This window comes from Trichosurus vulpecula, chromosome 9, assembly GCF_011100635.1.
Source record: "Trichosurus vulpecula isolate mTriVul1 chromosome 9, mTriVul1.pri, whole genome shotgun sequence".
Classification (NCBI taxonomy): Eukaryota; Metazoa; Chordata; class Mammalia; order Diprotodontia; family Phalangeridae; genus Trichosurus; species Trichosurus vulpecula.
The window spans coordinates 202,838,183-202,858,119 of NC_050581.1; the positions used below are offsets into that span (position 1 = coordinate 202,838,183).

The window sequence follows — 19,937 nt, forward strand, 5'->3', positions numbered from 1 at the left end:
GGGACTTGAAGCAAACCTGGAACCCTGAGAGAGAGGTGGATTCCATCCAAATGTTGCCTGTGTTGATGCTCAGGGCCCTTGTACCCTGAGTTAAAGATTTTAAGGCATTCTGCAGCAGTCCTGTAGGTTAGCAATTAGAGAACTGGTGAGTGTGTCAGTGTGTGTGTGTGTGTGCGTGTGTGTGTCCGTCCGCGTGCGCGCTCCCACGGCGAGCACCCGCATCTTGCCCACACTCCCAGATGGATGCCGTGGCGGGCGAGCCTCGTGGCCTCGGGCATTTCTAAGTTAGCGCCCAAGGAATGGAGGTGCCGTGTGCTTCTGAGAGGCCGGGCAACACCCTGGTCCTGAGGTTTAAATACTGGATGTCAAGGGAAAGAAGAAGAAAACAAACTCACAATCAAATCCCAGCAGCCGGGGGGGTGAGGGAGGGAGGGAGGCAGGCAACGAGATCGCGCTCGATTAGGAGTCTGGCAGCAGCTGTTCTAACAAATCCAGCTCGCTGCATCCCGTCGGTTTCCATGGCGACCGAATCCGTAATTACTGAGCCCGGGTGCTCTCCCCTCCTCTTCTCCCAACAAGGTGGAAGCCGATGAATTTGAACTCTCTCTGCAGCCTATCAACAGCCTCTTTCCTCTGCTGCTTTTCCTCCCCTTCTCTGAACGGAAAACAAGGTGCCTCCTCGGGAGTACTGGTGAGGGGAGGATGGAAAGTCGGAAGGAGCTGGGGCCCCCAAATCGAGATTAAGGGATGCTTTGTTTCCTGTGATACTCTAAGCAAAAAGACCTTCCTCGAAAAGCTGATCTCGGAAGATGCTAAATAAACGAGCAGGAGTTTCCCTGGAATGGAGGCTCCCTGGGATTGGCTGCTCTGTCCTTGGCTCCTGCCAATCCGAGCACCCTTGGGCTCTCGCACTATCAACATAAGCAAAGCCCCATGCTTATTATTCTTCTGGACTTGAGCTGCCTGCCATGCCAAGGTGTGCAGTGGAGCTCCGTTCACATGGCTCACTGGAAAACGGATTTCCTTAAAGAGCTTCCCCAAGGAACATCTGCTCATCCAGCTCGGCGTTAGCCGCCCAGGCAGGCAGAAGGACACGCGGCATCTTACGGCTCCCAGCCCCAGGCTAGCGGTGGGAACGATGGCCCTCCAGGACCTCTGTGAGTAAACCTCAGCTTGACGGGTCGCTCGCCAGGGTTGTAGCCTAAACAGAAATGTGTCTTTGTCCTGCTTTCGCTCTAAGGAGCTCAGAGCATGAGGGAAAAGCGTGCCCCGGACTTAGTCAGCATCGTGATTTGGGGGTTACCTAGCAGGCTTTCCTGGGGGATGGTGCGATATTGTTGGCTGTTTGTTACATGGGATGCCAGTTATCCTAATGGGGATTAGTGTGTGGAAGGAGGTCTGGGTTCGCTCCCTGTGTGAATCAATCCATTTCAAAGAAGATAAATATCCCATTATGAAAAGAGACAATGCGATGCCCTGCCCGAACCGAGAACACTCTCGGCTCAGGACCAGGAGCGGCTGCTGTGTATAGTTACCAGTGTAGGCATTGTGATAGAGGAGGTCATTACAATGGTCTGCCCAGCCCTGGCCCAAAGCCCCCCAGAGGACTGAGAGAGCAGCTGATATCCATGCCTTGCTCCGCTCACCACAGCTGCCCCTGGCCTCACTCTTCTCTTCCTTCATTTCTCCAAATGAATCTCTTCTTTGAAATGGATTGGATCTTTCCAATTAAATCCACCAACACTCAGCAAGCACCTAAGGTTCAAGCCTATTCTGCCTTCGTAGGCTGGGTGAGTCAAGCAATGATTGGGAGACCCAGAATGGGACTCCCTCCCTTTAAGCCCAGGAAAACCAGGGTCTGCAAAGTTAGGGTAGGGGCTTGGCATGCGGGAAGTGCAGAAGCTATGGCTTGTTAGGGAAAGGATGTTCTCGGAGCTGCTGCTCAGTGCCCTGGGGGTTAATCCTGTCAGTAAAGATGAAATTCTCTTGTTCTTTGAGCAGTAATAGCGAAACGATTAAGCAACCCTATGAAACCAACAATGAAGGTGGAATAGGAGCAGCTCCTGCTCGAACTAGGGTATGGAGGTGTTCAGATGGAACCCTGACCCACTGCAGGGCATCCTTGGGCTTTAAAAGTGTTAAAGCTGTGGGCACGGCTGCAGAGTCTAGCCACGTAGCTCCCTTCTCTCGGACCATGGGTATCACTCTAGCGAGAAGCTGCCGCCAAAAACCTGCTTAACCCCAGGGTTTCCTTCTGCATGTTTAACCGATTGATCCCCGGTGTTCTTTGTTTCACATGGCTAGCAGAAGGACTGAATGACTCAGTTCCTTGGCAGTTAGAGTCAGGTCTTGGGTATCCGGAAAAGGATGCAAAAAAGGAGGTGCTCACTTGTGGCTCATTAAGACACATACCGTTTTCCACACATAGAATAAGATGGTCTCTCTTAAGCCTGCAGATTGTGCTGCTCCCTGCATCTTCTAGTATGCTGATTGGAACCTGTAAGTAAAAGGTTAAAAGAATCGTGATCATTTGGCCCCGAGCAAGGACAGAGGTGGTGGGGAGAGTGTATGGAGAAGACAGTGAGCTGCACTTGGCTTCCACAGGGGAAATGAGCCTGGAGAGCTCACAGCAGAAGATATTGAAAGCAGGCATCCCCAGGAACCTCCCTGGTGTTCCAGCTGGGCTGGGCTAGATGGGGTCTAATTCTTCCCCCAGGCTCAGGGGGACAGGGGAGGTGATCACCCTGCATATAGAGTCCTTGGGTATAGAGATAGAGGTCAGAGGTCTAGTACAGCTATGCCCCAGGCATCCTCCAGTACTAATTTCAGGAGATTCCAACTTATAAGATGAGTAAGTGGCAATTGTAGTTCTTAATTCAATTTGAGTTCAACACAACAATTTGAATTACTAAACACATCCCCATTTGGGGCACCAGCCTTTGCCAGTAATTGGTTGGAATGACAGCCCCACCTCTTCCCACCCTTTTTCCCCCATCATCTAGCTAGAAGAGCTAGAAAAGACTTTAACCTTTATCAAAGCAGTAAGGATGCCGACAATTCATTCTTAGATGAAGCCATCATGACTTGGGTCTCAAAGTTTCTCATCTCTCTTTTTTCTTGCTATTGGTACCCAATCACTTAGTCAATAGCACCCATCTCAGGAAAGCCCTTGACATTTCCCTATCCAGGCTAGCACCCAAGGAGCTTGCAAAGGAGTCCAGGAACCAGCCATTCTTTTGTCTATGAACTCAGGGAGGAAACTGGAATCCTGGGGCTGGAAAGTGACCAGTTTCTTTGAGGCACCAAGGTTCAGTGGCTCTTCTATCATGTTTCCCCATGACCTCCTCCTGGTAATGTTTCTGAGCTCAAGGATTGGCAAAGAGCATATTTGTAAAATTAAAGTTGGCTCGTCCAGTTGACATGCATGTCATAAGAGAATGCTGGTCAGTTGATTTCAAGCCAAAGAGCCATTGTCAGAGAGTTACTTACTGGCTAATAGAATTCTCAATCTTCTGTCCTCCCACCTGAAGGGGATTATTTTCTTGTCCATCCCCAAGCATTGCAGGACCAAAGAAGGAAGGGCAGGTAGAGACCTAAATCGCTAAACATGGAATAGCGCATTATATAAGTCTTATCTCTCGGCTTCCGACCACAGGTGGCAAAGGCAAGTATGTACACCTGGGCTAATTAGCACCACATTGGGAATGCAGCCTTGCGAGGTCAAGAGGGATCACTGACGAGGACACTGAGGAGAGAAAGAGTCATCTAAGCCAACCTAAGGCTGGGCTTACAACTAGACATCTTTCTCAAAAATGACCTTAATGAGCTTCCTCATTCAGCCATTGTGAAATCCTATTTGACGCTGCCGTTAGGAAATTGAATGATGGGAGAACACTGAACATAGTATACATGAGATCATGGGTTTTGGGTCATCTAATCCCACCTCCCATTTTACTGATGAGGAAACTGAGGCTCACAGGGGTTGTGATTTTGCCCAAGGCTGTAAGAGTAGCAAATGGAAACCTGGAATTTCCGCCTCAGACTAGGTGAATTCTCTAGGAAATCACTTCAGATACAGAGAGGGAGGGGTGGAAAAGGGGAGGGGAGAGACAGAGAAGCAGAGGGAGAGAGAAATGGAGATTCCAATTGGCAAGGACTTCTAATCCAGTAAATAATAATTAATGGTGATGCTTGGCCTGATAGAGAAGATGCTTCAGAGTCACCAAGACCTGAAGGTCTTTCCACTGACCCTGGGCAAACGGCTTTAGTTCCTGGTGCCCTGGGCAGCTCCCCAGGACTCTAAATTACCAGGCTGTTGATGATATGCATACCTGAGGGGAGCTTTGCCTTGGGGAATTCCCTATTCCAATGAAATAAATCCTAGGTGTGGTCCAAAACAATAGCAAGGAAAACAATAGATCACATTTGGATAGCACTTTAATGATCGGGAAGGGTAAGCGCAGCTGGGTGGTGCAGTGGGTTGAGTGCTGGTCCTGGAGCCTGGGGAATCTGAGTTCGAGTGCAGCCTCAGACACTTGCTAGCTGTGTGACACCCTGGGCAAGTCACTTGTCCTGTAAAGTGAGCTGGAGAAGAAAATGACAAATTGCTCCAGTATTTTTGCCAAAAATACTTTGCCTCAAAGGGGTCACAAAGAGTCAGACATGACTGAAAACGACTGAACAGCCATCACCACCACAAATACAAGTATTTTCTCACTTGATCTTCACCACAACCCTGGGCAGTGGGCGCTACCATTGCTCCCATTCTAGAGATGTGGAAGTTGAGGCTGGGAGAGGGGAAGCCATTTTCTCAGTCACTCAGCTAGGAAGGGTCTGAGGCAGGATTTGAGCTAAGTCTCCTTGGCTTTGGGCCCATTGTTCTGTCTGCTGTGGCACCCCTCTGGCTGCAAGGTTTGAAGATCTACAAAGTGCCTTTCCTACCTTCTCCCTTCTCTCACATATTTGCCTTTAGCAACTTCACTTGTGAGATAGCATGCTAGCAGATCTGATAAGATACATCTTAAATATGAAACCAACTCATCAGTTCTTGGACTCCAGGCAGCAGTCCCCACCCGTTACCATGCACCCCCCCCCCCCACAACATGGAAGTTTGTTCCCTTTGGCACTTCCAGTCTACATTATATCAAAGCAAAGGCATCAGAGATGGACAGGACTGGGAGTCCAAAGTGGGGATCCCAACAGATCTCCACTGTCTGCGGGAGCCCCTGACAGCTGCCAGGACACAGTGGGCTTCTTTTCTGTGCAGGAGCATTGGGGTCAACCAAGGGGAAGAGGGTTGTGGCTCCAGATCTCTCCCCTGCCTTCATCTACTGAGAGAATCAGCCCTGCTTCCCGAAGACCGAAATACCTGAAAAAAATGACCAGGGGACCCCCAAATAAATAAGGCCATTGACTCTTTGATAACTAGAACATGAATGTAGTCCCAGGTTCATTCAGAAGCAGCTCAGCCCCAGACTCCCTTCAGAGTCTATGGTTCTAAGGAATGGCCCCAGCTTTAGCAAGGAGACAGAAATGTCACTGGCTCTGGTCTGAGTAGACATATCCTTGGTTCTACCTCCTCTTTCAAGGTTCCCTTGCAAAAAGCTGCTCTAGAAACCCTGCAAAACTTTGAGAGCTGCAGCTTAGATTGATTGGATCTTCTGTATTTCTGTAAGTCTGCTATGCCCTGGGAGGAGGGGGTTCCTAACCCTCAAACTTCAGTTTCCCTTCCGTGGTATCTGAGTTCCACAGGAGGGGTCTTCCCTGACCTTTCCATCACTCTTACTTTTTCTCAGCATGAGGCATCAGACCATCAGTAAGCATCGATGTCCTAAGGGTCTTCCTATAATTCTTGAAGCTGATGATCTAAATTAACTTCGTGTATTTCATGATGTCATTATACCAGAGCTCATTTGACTATTCCTCTGTTATTGGACATTCAGGTTGCTTCCAGGTTGGTTGGTTTGTTTTACAATTACAAATGCTATGAAAATATTTGAACTGATAGCTCTGTGGGTTGTTTTTTTTTTTTTGGTAACACTTTCAGGGTATGTTTTCAAAAGTGTGATTACTTGGTGAAAGGGTCTGATTATATTCCTAACTTCATGCTTCCAGGTTGCTTTTCAAAAATGTTCTACAACTTCAAAAATTTTACTAGCTATGAATGACTGTACCTATTTCTCCACGTCCTTGCCAGAATTGGGTTTTGTTGCTTTTAATCGTATTTGTCAATTTAATGAAACCAATGCAACAGGTGGTGCCCCAACAGTGGAAGAGGAGAGGGTTTAGAGAAAAGATAATGAGTTCTATTTTGGACACATTGAATGTAAGATGTCTATGAACAGGCAGTTCAGGGTGCCTAATAGGCATTTCCTAGCCCAGGCAGAGATTTTCAGAAGTACCTGAGAGGATGTTAAAATGTTGCTGATCACAGCCCATGGTGGATACACAGGAATAAGGCAGGGCTCAGCCCAAGAGTAAATTGTGGTGCATGGAGGTTGTACCTTGGGCAAGACTTTTCAGACCAGAGTCCTGGAAGAAGCACAAGGAAGCCACAGAATTTCTGAACAGGCACAGGAGTGACATAGTTAGACCAATGCCTTAGGACTCTCAGTTTGCCAATTGTCTGCCACTGGATGGACCTTAGAGAAGAGAGACTTGAAATGGAGCAAGGACATCAATTAAGAGACTCTTGCAATAGGAAACCTGATTCAGGTGCTGGAATACCAGAATCTCTGAGGCAAGGAAGAACTATGTAGTTCCTGGAAGTAGTACTTTGATGCCAAGCAAGTCAGGCTTTCTCAACAGCCAACATTCTCTGCTCATCATGGATCAGCCTGATTTTTAAAAATTAAATATTTTTAAAGAAAATTTACATCGAAAATTGTTACAGTTCAATTCAGTTCACTAAGTATATATTGAAAGGCTATCAGGTACAGGGGCTGCACTAGGTACTGAGGATAAAGACAAAAATGGAGTCCCTGACCTCTGGAAGCTTCCGTTCTCCTAGGGAAAATAGCATATACACAGAAGAGATATACACAAACATGTAAAAATAAACACAAAGTAATTGGGGTGGGGGGGGTCAGGCCTTGATCGTGGTGGGTAGGGGGCTATGGACCAGACAGGGAGAGAATGCTACATGTAAGAGATGGCTCTTGAGTTAAGCCTTGAAGGAAGGTGGAGAGGCCAAGAGGCAAAAGTGAGGGAGGGGGAGGTGTTCCAGACTTGGGGGGCGGGCAGCCTGTGCAAAGATGTGGAAGAAATGAGATGACATTTGTGACAGACAGCAAATAGACTACTTTGGCTCAAACCCAGAATATTTGTAAAGGATTAGCATGTAATTGAATATTCTAAAAAGATGATAATTATTTACATTTAAATTCATTCATTTCAGTGCTTAAAGTATCATAACCCTGCTTCTCTCCGGCCCCATCCAGACTCTTTCTTTATCCGTTCATTCTCATTCACCTCTTAGATGGTCGTAGTGTGTCCTTGTGGGTCTGCTATTTATTCTTAGAATTGGTCTTTCCATCATGCTTTGTATTCCTTGTACATATCCATCTTAATTGCATTGTAGGCTTCTATTACATTAATGTATTTAATCATTGCTCTATTGTTGGAGACATAAATTATTTCCATTTGTGCATGTGTGGTTACATAGAACACTGCCTTGGGAAGCTCTGAGCTGAGAGTTCTTGAATTTTTGTTTTGGCTAACACTGTCAAGGTTGATTGCACTCACCCCTTGCTGGCCATCTTTACCTTTCTCTTCTATTCTAATGCTGCCTGGATTAGCCCTGCCTTCAGTAAGCCTTTACCCAAAGGTGCCTTCTGAGTGTCCAAACAAAAGCTCTCCCTTCCTCTGGCCCAAGAAGCAGTTATGTGCCCTCGGGTCTCCACCCAGCTGTCTGTGATAAGTGGCTTGTTACCTGGAATCACACCTAGACACTGGAGACTAATGAAATAGGACTTTATTGTCCCTCATATGGAATGCTTGTAGTCAGTCACTGGAGAGAACACCCAGATTAGTCCAATGACCATTTACCGGGAAAGAAGTGACACCAGGTAGCTGCAGCTCTTCCATCCTGTGTCATTGATGTTGACTAACCCTGTCACCTCAAGACTTCTGTCTCTTGCTAGCCAGGCCACTGGTAAGCTGTGACCCTTGGTATCTAACAGAAGAGATGAAGCGTTCTGCTCTGCTGGGGAAGTCATAGGAAGGCCAACCCAAACTCCATCTTCATCCCCATCCACAAGGGTAGGACCTCCAGGCAGGGTTCTAGAAGACCATCAGCATTAGCACAATCAGTCAGAGCTTGGCCAGTCTGTGTCTGGCCATTTCAAGGCTCTTTCTTGGCTCACAGTAGATTGCTGGAGTGCATGAGGCCCTCTAGAGTCTATAATGGCACTGGCATTTCTAGACATGAAGGAGGTTAGAAGAGTCAGTGCCCATAACCACAGGGGGAAACCCTGGTGCTTCGTATTCATCTCAAGCATCCCTGAAAAGTGAATGAAACAACTTGCAAATCTGTAGTAACTCTGTAGTTAGGATGGTTGAGATAAAGTCCTTAAGCCTCCTCCCAAGTTCAGAAGAGACCTCGCAGCAGACTAACAAGATGGTGAAGTCTTTGAAGGCAGAGCCATTACCTGTTTCTTTGCTGTTGGTTTTTTCAATTAAAAGAAATTCATTTTCTTTCCTCAATAGGAAAAAAAGTCAAAGGAAATCCAAAACCCTTTTAACAAATATGAACAGTCAAACAAAATGAGTTCTTCCCCACCCCACCATGGGCCACATCCCAAAATATCTCATTCTGTATGCAAACCTCCTAGTTCTTTCTGTCTTCCTCAGGAGAGAATGAGGTCATGTATACCATAGGAACTGGTGGATATCTCTAAACTGCAATCAGCAAACACTTATTAAGTGCCTGTTGTGTCCTCTGTGGGGAGCAGCTTGGCAAAGTATAGTGAGCTGTCCTTGGGACCAGAAAGCCTGAGTGGAGCTCAGGTATCACTCCTGCTGGCTGGGTGATCCTGGGTTTATTAATCTCTTTGTATTCTGGAGAATGCTCTTTAGCCCTGAGGAGCAGAGAAGTGCATGGGTTGGGAGAGGCCGCTTACCTGGGAGCTACCTATCCCAGTGAAATCACAAGAGCAGTCCCCATCCCCTCTGGTCTAGACATCTGGAGGGTGCTAGGGATACACACTTAAAATAACCAAGCATTTGCTGCCCTCAGGGAGCTCCCATTCTCCAAAGGATTCTATCATGTGCAAAGGTAGGGAAATATCCTGTCTTTTAACAAGGGGAATGTCGCTAACATTGGCAACTCATAGGAACGTAACTAAAAGTTTCTATTGTCCCTAATGAGTGGGGAGCAACTGAACCTGGCAGGAAGCCAAACAGTTTTGAACATGGAAGAGAGAGGAGAACATTCCAGACATGAGGGTGAGCAAAGTCTCGAGGGCTGGAAATGGAATGTTGATTCCTGGGAATAACAAATGGGATGATTTAGCTGGAATGTGTGTGTGGAGAAAGGTTTGGAGATGGAGCTAATGCCAGATTGGGAAGGGTTTTCTTCCATGGCCAAATTTAGGAGTTTGCATTTTATCCCATAGTCGCCATCAGAGGAGTTGGATATGAGCTTTAGAAGATTATGCTGACAACTGGATAGAAAAGAGATTGAAGAGGATAAAAATTGGAACCTGGAGACTCATTGGGAGGCTATTGCATTAAGAAATCTGTTTTAGGTGCAAAGTACTGGTGCCTCAAAGAGGAGAAAGCATATACCCTATAGTTTCTGGAAGGCAATATACTCTGTTTTGATAACTCTTGGGTGTTGGGGATGAAGTTTTAAATGAATATTAATATGTACATCTAATGAGGCTGCATGGAGTCATAGAGAGGGCTGACTTTGGAGCCAAGGAAGATACTGGATTCTGATATGTGCTAGTTGGTGTGACCCTGGGCAAGTCACTTATCCTTCGGTGCTTTGGGCTGCTTTCTAAGACTATAAGTTGCAGAAGAAATGCCAACTTGCATTGGTAGAAGGACTTTCCTCACCTGGGAGTTCCCTATAGTGATGATGGCACAACTCTAGTCGCTATCTTTACCCCTTATACATATCTAAGTCAAAACATTTAATGTGTTTGCCAGGCACCATAATTTTCCTCCCATCCATTTGGAGTTAATCAATTTGCGGAAACCTCTGACTCAGCTTTGCCTTCTGAATCTCTCCTAAACATTCACCCATTTCACGTTGGGGCAAGATGGAGGAGCGATAGTCAGGCCGTGTGTGAATGGCGCAATTAATGTGAGACTTAAAGGTGATTCCATACCAAGTCCATCTCTCAAGGCCTCCTGACATCACCTTGTTGCTGTTTTTCTTTTTAGTCAGTTGTTTGACCAAATTAATGAGACTGGCTTTCCCCTCGCAAGTCATTACTTCTTTTGCCAGACAGGATTTATTTTTCATAGTGATAAGCTAATTCAATACAATATTCAAAAGTAATCCTATCAAAGCCAGGTTACAGGAAAATCATCTGCCCTCCACAGAGGACCAGAAAAGTAGGACGAACGATAAAACCCCAAGGGATAAGGTCTGTTTGAAAAGAAACGTCCAACTTCAGACATTAGGATTTCATAGCGGGTCTGCTTCATGTAACTGATGAAAATCAAGGAGGCAGCAACTACCGGCCAGCGTCCTTCCTCCACCTTGGCATGGCCTTTAGCACAGGCTGGCTGGCAAAGCATTGAGACAAAGCATCTCATGAGACCGACCTGGAGGAGGAAGGAACCAGCTGGGCTACAGTCAGCCCTGGACAGTTCCAGACAGGCAGAGCATTGGGAAACCAGTCACCACAATCTTCTAAGCACATGAAAATTGCTGAGAAAGGTGGGTTGGAACCGAACTCAACCCCAGTGCAAGCATTGGATTCGATTTCCCACTGACCTCTAGACAGGGCCAAACGATATGATGCTGAATAGGGACTAATGATGTCATAGATTTGGGTCAAATAATCTACTTCCCAAGCCCACGTAAGGGAGACATGGTCAGATAGCAGTGTCCAGAAAAGGCCTTTTACTCGAGGAACTCTGGGACAGACATTGTTTATAAAAAGAAATATAAAATTCAATAAGGAGGAACAAAAGTGATCAAAGGAGATATGTCAATATCTTTGCAACTTAAAAGCCGTATATTAAGGCTAGCCACTTCTATGATGGTGATGGTGATGGTGGTGATGGTGGTGATGGTGGTGATGGTGGTGATGGTGGTGGTGATGCTGCTGCTGCTGCTAATGATGGTGAAGAAAGTGTTCTGTTTCCCCTTTACATTTTTTGGTTTGAGACAATTCTCTTTCTTGTTTTTTTTGTATATTAAAGTGTTTATGTTTGTTGATTATTTAAAATGCAGTAAAAAAGAAAATAAAAACAATTGAAATGAAGAAGATCTGAGGGTCTTAGGGGACGGTAAGCTCAATGAATTCAGCAGGATGATTTGGCAGCCAAGAAAAGCAGATCAACTTTGAGCTACTTTGAGAGGGTGCATTGAAGCCTCTAGGACTCAGAGGGTTAATGAAGCAGATTTAGAGAAGGGATGAGCAGTAGTCTTGCTTCATTGAGCATCATGGGCTTCTGACCTAAGTTCTCTTTCTTGCACCATCCCCTCAATTATCTGGAAACACCAACTCGATTTCCCCCTCCCTTCCCCCTCCCTCCCTCCCTATCCTTAGCCTGAGATTGACCCATACACAAGCATCGCCCTGGACACTCTTCTGAGAGTTATGGGAAATCTTAAAAAAAATAAACCTAGGTCTCCATGACATTCCTTCTAGTGATCACTGACTTGTACAGAGCACTTTAAAGTCTACAAAGTGTAAACAAAGATGAGATCTCATTGAATCCTCACAACCCTGTGGGCCAAGTGCTAGTATCTTCCCCATTTCACAGGTGAGAAAGATGAGGTTCAGAGCTGTTTAAATGAATGGCCTGTGGTCACATAGCCAACAAGTGTCAGAGGTGGGATTTGAACCCAGGTCTTTGTGGCTCTAGAAACAGCATTCAGTCCACTCTAGTCAATAAGCATTTATTGAGCTCTTACTATGTATTGGGAACTATTCTAAGGGCTAGAATCCCTGAGATGAGAAGCCATTAGACTTTATAGTGTCTGAAAATCAATACACCCCATGTCTCAATGACTTCTGTGTCTTGTTGCCCCTCATGATGGTGGCGCTTTGAAAATGTGATTGCCTACTCCCTGTTTCAGCTCCCTTGGGTCTCAGTAATGCCCAGATTGGAGGGCAGAATGCCTCATTTTTAATCCTTCCATGATGTGTAGCCACTCTGACAACAGTGAGGCTTTATCAGCCACTGGAGACCACAGGTGAACTCACTGCTCTTTTTTAGCTCGAAGGTAATTAGTTCTTGAGCAAACACAGTAAGTCAGCCTCAGAGGCTGAGCACAGCTGGCCCCAGTGATTCTACGTGGTCCATTCGTCTCATGGCCAGTGCCAGGGCTGAGGACCTTGCTTGTGTAACCTTAGCAAAGCAGTCTAATTGTCAGAAAACCGGGAAAGTGATAAAGGAATTGAACAAATGAATGAATGAATGAATGAAAGAAAGCGGGAGCATATGCTAGGCAGCTCCTGTGTGTCAGGCATTGTGCTGACACCCAGGGTGCAAGGAGAAAAGAAAAAACAGCAATAGAGAGAGAGACCACCCATTCGACAGAGTGATGAGGGCAGGCACTGTGGTCTAGAAAACAGAGAAGGTGAGGAGGGACAGGGGGGGGGGGGGTGGTAAATTGGCACACACCCCCTCAGAAGCCGTGGCAGAGCCAATGAGACCATGATCTCTGTAACTGGAGGAGAGGGGGAGGGCACTGAGGAGGGTACAGGCATGACAGCCAGACAGATGAGTAAAGAATGTGTGTGGCTGCCTGGAGGAGGGAGTCAGGTGAGGAGGTCACTCATCAGCCTGGGCAGTGGAACCACAAGGCAGACGCTCCTGAGAGGAGAAGGTTAAAACACCTTGGGGATGGTCTCCAGCTGGTGATATGGTAAGGGAATGTCAGGCAGCAAGCATTTATTAAGCACTTACTGTGTGCCAAGCATTAAGGGTACAGAGAGAAACAGAGTCCCTGCCCTTGAGGAACTCACAACCTGATGGGGGAGACCATACGTAAACAACAACATGTAGACAATGACGTAGAAGCCACAGGGACTCAGGATCGACTGGGGATGATCTCAGAGAGAAGGCACAAGGAGGGGAGGAGGAGTGAGGAACACCTGCAGAGGCTGGGATTGGAGCTGAGTCTTGAAGGCAAGACCATGAAAAAGAAGTAAATCCAAGCACAGCTGAGATTTCACTTAACTCCCTCCCTCCTCCCCACTCCCTTTTCCTCCCTTCTTCCTTTCTCCTTCCTTTCCTCCTCTCTTCATTACTTCCTTCTTCCTTTCATTACTTCTCCCTTCCTTACTCCTTTCCTTCCTCCCTTCTTCCCTTCCTCCCTCCTTTTCTTCCTTCCTTCCACCTTCTCTGTGCCCTTAACATACCTTGTTCTCTCTCTCACACACACCCATGCACACATCATAGAATGTAAGCTCAGTGAAGACAGTGCTTTTCATTCTACATACTTGTGTTCTGCTTGAGTGAATGAGTGTTGTGGCTGTTGAGTTCTTTTCAGTCATATCTGACTCTTTGTGACCCCATTTGAGGTTTTCTTGGCAAAGATACTGGAGCAGTCTGTAATTTCCTTCTCCAGCTCATTTTACAGATAAAGAAACTGAGGCAAGCAGGGTGAAGTGACTTGCCCAGGATGACACACAGCTGGGATGTGTCTGGGGTCAAATTTGAACTCAGGTCTTTCTGACCAAAGGGCTGTTGCTCTATTCACTGTGCCACCTAGCTGCCCAAGTGAGAGAGCCACCCAGATAGAGTGGCTCAAGTCTCATCTTTAAAAAAGCAGCTGGTCCCCAGCCCCCCAAATGATGGGTGCATGATTTCTTCAAATTAATTTAGTTATTGATGCCTTCCACGACATCCTTTTAGGCTTTATTATTCCAAAGGTCTGTGATCTCTTCATCTACAGCATTTCTGAGCCCAGCCCATCCCTGCCTTCCTGTTCTGTATAAGCCTTGGCCATACCCAAAGTCCCAGAGGCCTCCAGGGTCTTCTCTGACTTGAACATACTGGCCTCATTTGCTGTCACTCCTTGAGCTATCCACCTCTCCTGGATGACACATTCGATGCCCCCTCTTCACAAAGGTCATCACTACTAATGGGCTATAAGTCTTTCAGTTGGCCTTTGGTCACCACGGTTTTGATGTTCAACAAACAGAGAAACCTGGAACGGCTCTGCCAGCACTTTCTGGCTTTGTTCCCAGAGGGTGATAATGAGAGGTGCTAAGACATTGTTAAACAATTCACTCAGCATGCTTAGCTTTTGCAGGCATCTGGGAGCTGTTGTCACTGAGTTCCCTCCAAGTGAGCACCTCTTGGTCTGACATTGGCAGTCTCTTGTGGTGTCTTCTTGGTGCCCAGACTTTCTGCGTCATGCGTATTAATTGGCAAGAGGTCACCCCTCTTGGGTTATCCCTATACTCCTCTGGACCTAACAGCCACACAGGTTTGAGTCTTAACGTGGGATTAATGAGAGCCCTTGTAGCAGTGATGGGGATAGCAGGTTCCACCCACCCCCCCACCGTCAAACTGATTGCATTCCAGAGCCATTTAGTCTACTGTGACTCAACTATCATTGGCAATGCAGACAAAGCCAGGCTCCCCAGGTCTAAGGATAAAAGAGAGATGAATAGAATGCTTTGTTAATGGGGATGCTATTTTCTTGCCTGCACACAAGATTCATATCAGTGAACTGAATTAACCTGCCACTTTGCAGTCCTTGGAAGTCATCAGTGTCTTTTTTTTTCACTTTTCATGGTTTCCTCCTTTTACTGATGAGGAAACTAAAGGAAAGCCAGGGTGACGAATGACTTTCACACTTCTCATCATGGCACTCAAGGCTTCCTCATTTGTATCCCCTGCTTGTCGCTTCTGGGGCCCTTCAGATTGCTGAGTCTCTTCAATTACATGGCATGACCCTTCTATCTTGAGGAGACTTTTTCCTTCTGTTCACATGATTGCTCTGTCTTCCTTGGCAGTCCCTGATTCACCACTTCCAAGGACTGCAAAAAGATGGATTGATTCAGTTCGCTGATATGAATCTTGCGCGCAGGCAAGAAAATAGCATCCCCATTAACAAAGTGTTCCATTCATCTATCAATTTTACTTAAAGTTGGGGAGCTCGGCTTTATCTGGCTTGCTCATGATGTTGAGCTGGGGTGGTCTGAAGGGAGGGCTTTGCAGAACATGAAACATCCCTGTGTTCATAGGTACCTCGTTCCCAGCATGCACCTCTCTAGCCATGATTTCCGGGGCTGATGCAGTACAGAAGGTGGGAGGATGTAGCAGCGTTCCAAATATAAATAACCTTGGCACTGACCTGCAGATACAGCTCTGATTTGCATTTCAATAAAGGCTTCCCTGGCTCTGATACCAGTGAAATTTAAAACCGCATGGGCAGGATGCCAGGTTCGCATGCCACCTGGTGTCATGAATGGCTGTATGTAGGCAAGACAGAGTCACAGACTAGCTTGAGATCCCTTTTCTAAAGGGCTAACAACCTTGGGTGCTGGGGTCACTGCCATGGGCAAGATAGAGCTTGGTCCCAGTAAACTCTTTAATTAATTGGCTTAGCCTGTTGTATGCCATGAATCCCTCTGGCAATCTGCTGAGCCCCTTTCTCAGAAATACATGTTTGAATGAATAAAATGTATAGCATTGCAAAGGAAACCAATTATATTGAAATATACTTATCAAAATAATTTTTGAGAACAGGGTCACAGTGCCTAGGCTAAGGGCCCCTGTCCTGAATTCTCTTTGTCCTTGGTGAATATTTTTAGAGTTGGCTTATAGAGTTCACAGCTGCCTGGGACTCCATAGTCAAATCTCAGGGTTGGACAGAATCTTCAAGACCATCTCATTCAATTGAAAGACCACTGGACAACATCCCCAACCAGGAGTTAATCCAGCTGCTGCTTGAAGACCTCCCGAAGTGGGAAGCACATCACCTCCCGAGGCAATGAATGTGTTCCACTTGTGGATAGCTCCAACTGTCAGGGAGTTTGTCTTTATGTTAAATCTAAATCTGATTTTTCAACTACCACCCATTGGCTTGTGTGGCCTATTCATAGAATCATGAGGTTGAAGGTAGGGCAGGACTTCCAAAAACATTAAATTCAAGTAATTCAATTTATAAGAGAGGAAACTGGAGCCCAGAAGGATTGGGGGGCTTTCCCAATTAGCAGAGCTTAGATTCAAACCCAGGTCCTATAACTCCAAATCCAGGTATTCCTTCTACTACACTTTTATTCAAATCCATCCTGATCAAGCTGGTATGTGCTAGGCAAATGTTAGCCATTATTATCAGCTTGAGAATAGCTTTCATGAGACCCCTGAGACTTCTCCAGTCTAAGCATTTCCAGTCCCTTTATTCAATCCTCATATGATGCGGACCCAAGACCCCTCCCCATCCAGCTGCCCTCCTGGACACTCACAAGCTTTCTGCTCAGAACTGACCCTCATCCTACAGAGGTGGTCTCAACAGGACAAAGCCTGGAAGGACCACCGTTTTGTACAAGACCTTTCAACAGGATGGGTGCTGCCTCCAAAGAAGCAGGTTGAGACTCTTTTGTGACTCTGGGAATGATCTTTTATAGGGCCTAAGACTGAAACTACATCACACACACACCCCAGGCTCCCACTAAACCTATTCACTTAGATAGGACCACTCGGAGCCAGTGGGGAGGAAAGTGGCATACAGAGAGTTTGAGTGATCTATCCATAGCCACCCAGTTATAAAGCTTTGGATAATGAACTCCCCATAGGTAGAGACTGTCTGCCTTTCATTGTATCCCCAGCACAGGGCCTGGCATAAAATAGGCACTTAATAAGTGCTTATTGACTTGACTTGATGTGGGGATTGGAACTCATGCTTTTAAGGACTCCAAGTCCCTGGAGACTCTTCTGCAAATGCCTAGCAGGAAGCAGGCTATGAGACTGAACTGGCTAAGGAGGAGGGATGATAAGGGATGTATGATGCTGTAGGGCCAGGAGCAGAGCTAGCCCCTTTCACAGCTTCAGAGGTTGGAACAAGGCCATGGCTGGGCCTGGGCAGGAGTCCTGGCTAAGGCTTCGGGAGCCTAGGGTCACCTCCAAACCTCAGGAAGATCCCAGAGCAGGACTGTGGTGGGTGCCCCCTCTGACGGCCATCAGTTTCACATATGACTCTCTTTGGGCTTCTGTTCATGACAAGCCCCAAGTTCTTTTCCTGTATCATGTTTTTATTCACATCTCCCCATCTGGTACTCAAACAGTCATTTTTAAAACCCAGGTGTGTGGCTTTATATTTATCCTGATTAAATTTCAGCTTATTAGATTTAGCTCAGTGTTCCACCCTGTCAAGATAATTTTGATCCTTGATTCTGTTATCTGATGAATTAGCTCTCCTTCCCAGCTCTTTGTCATCCCTAAATCTGATAGTCATGACATCCATGCCTTCATCCAGGCCATTGATAAAACTGTTGAGCAGAACTGGGCCAAGGGCAGAGACCATGACATTCTACCAGGACCCTCCTCCAATGCTCCATTGACATTGAGTGATTAGCCTCTGATCTTTGGGCCTGGGTCAACCAGACCACCTAACTCTTAGGTATCACAAGCAGCAGAGTAGTATAGTGAATACAGAGTGCTGGGTTGTGGGTTCCTGTCTCACCTCAGAAATGTTGTAGCTCCATGACTCTGGTGAAGTTCCCTAAGTTCTTTTGCTTCATGTTTCTCGTCTGTGAAATGAGGAGATTGGACCTGGTGCTCTTAAGGTACCTTCTAGTTATATGTCTACAATCCAAGCACCCAAAGATTTTGCAGAATTTAAAAAGAAGTCAGTCTTTCTAGTCCGACTCTTGTCCCTCTGCAATTTGCCCAACAGTGATAATCCAGCCATTTCTAGAAGACCTCCAGGGAAGGCCATCTGCTTCCAGGGCTGCCAGGCCCCCTGGGGATGGCTCTCCTGGCTACCCCTTTGTAGTTGCTGCTCATTGCTCTTCCAAACCACCAGAAGACAACTTGCAGAAGTGCGGTTCAACTCTGCACAAGGGAGCATCGGCCTTGTGTTGGGAATGAACAGAAGTCAGTCCAGTAGAGCCTGTTCTTGAGAAGCCCACGCACTTGTCAACCATTATTTTAACAATGCACATGCAGACCATGTGTCTTACCTGGGAATACAGGCCTGGGTCTAGTCAAATGAGCCGATGTTTGTCATACATTTTGTATCAATGCCATCCATAATTGTTAACACTGATTTTATTCTAGGAGACCTAGACAGTGAGATATCCCATTGCCAAGAAGTAGCTTAGCTCTTCAATTTGATTTCCTGTTAGAAGGACAGCAGAGGCTATAAAAATCTGGAAAGCCATCTGTTCTCTTGCTTGAAACAACAAGCAAGGCAAATGAGACTCCCAATGGCCTCCAAAGCCTCAGGGAGCCAACAGTCCAATCTCAGATGGGTACTTTGGTCTCCAGACTCTGTGGACCAACAAAAAGATAAGAAGTAGAGGTTTGTATCAGATGCAAAGGTGAGGAATGACTGGCCAATAGACTGCCTTTCTGTTCCTGTTCTCCTGGTATCCAAATAACACAAAAACATTGAGAGCAGGGGGTCTATGAACTTTTTTTTAAATGCCTTGATAATGTTTCAATATAATTGGTTTCCTTTGAACTCCAATGCTATTAAAGACATGATTCTGAGAAGTCCAGAGGCTTCACCAGCCTGTCAAAAGGGGTCATGGCACAAACAAGGACCCCTGACCTGGAGGAAGGCCCCTGGGTGTGGGGTGGACTGGACCCTCTTTGGAGGACTTGTTGGTAGACACAAAACAAGAATCCTAAGAGAAGAGAAGGTGTAGATGGCCTGTGATGTGCATTACTACGGGGAGAAATCACAGAACCTCAGATCTATCCAAATATTGGATGGGAACAGTCAAAGGTGTTGTTCCTGTCCAAGTGAAGATTGATGAGTTGGTTTAGGCCTCCAAGTTAACAACCAACTGAACATCAGAGGAGGAGGCTTCCATATGTCCTCATCAAGTAAGGTCTTCAGATGGCACATCTTTGTTCTGCCTGGACCACCATTTCTTTCCCATCATCCAAAGACTACTGGGCATATTTCTGGTGTGGAATGAATGTTGTCCTCTTGGAAAGCAGGGGGCTGGGCTGGGAGGGTACACAGGACCTGCTAAGAGTGTTGACTCTCATTGGAAGCCACCCGCACAGAGACTATGAGACTGGCCAATATAGCACGGTGATACTGGGGATGATGCCCAAAGTACTCAGCTGAAAAGCTGGATATTTGCAAGCCTAGCTAAGAAGACAATTACTGCCCAGAAAGCTTGGTTTAATTCAGGATCATGAAACTGGGGTTGTGAAAGTTTGATTGTGCGTTCACACTTTTCCCACCCTCAGCTGTCACCTCTGACCAAGGTAAAGTAGGTGACTTCCATTAGACCATTACTGATCGTGACTTCTGAAGAATCCTAGGGACCTTTGTGGAATGCTGCCACGTGATTGGCTTTGTGAGGGAGGATTTGTGAGGGATTTCTGAAAATCATTTGAATGTACAATTCAAATCCTTTTTAAAAAAAATGTCAAAGGCAGTGATATCAAAATTGCAGCTTCTATGGAGAAATACTTACTTGCCATTCAGCTCTCAATGCTTCCTGGGGAAAGGGGGATTCACCAATACCTTAGCATTGCCAGAGGATTTTGGACACTCATTCATTTTTCCTTGGGGAGGTTTTAAAAGGAAAGTGAATCCAGACTGGTGTATG

General features: G+C 46.3%; 1 protein-coding gene across 5 annotated transcripts in view; it reads left to right on the top strand.

Moving 5' to 3' along the window:
• The window catches only part of ELMO1 (engulfment and cell motility 1), a 405,316-nt gene that overhangs the window by 291,632 nt on the left and 93,747 nt on the right, over window positions 1-19,937 (top strand). The window contains exon 1 of one of the 5 annotated variants that reach the window (XM_036738194.1): window positions 555-1,157. The exons of the other annotated variants lie outside the window; for them this stretch is intronic. The gene's annotated coding sequence lies outside the window, so the exon portion shown is untranslated. Of the gene's footprint in view, window positions 1-554; window positions 1,158-19,937 lie in introns of those variants that run through there. 5 annotated transcript variants of the gene reach the window in all.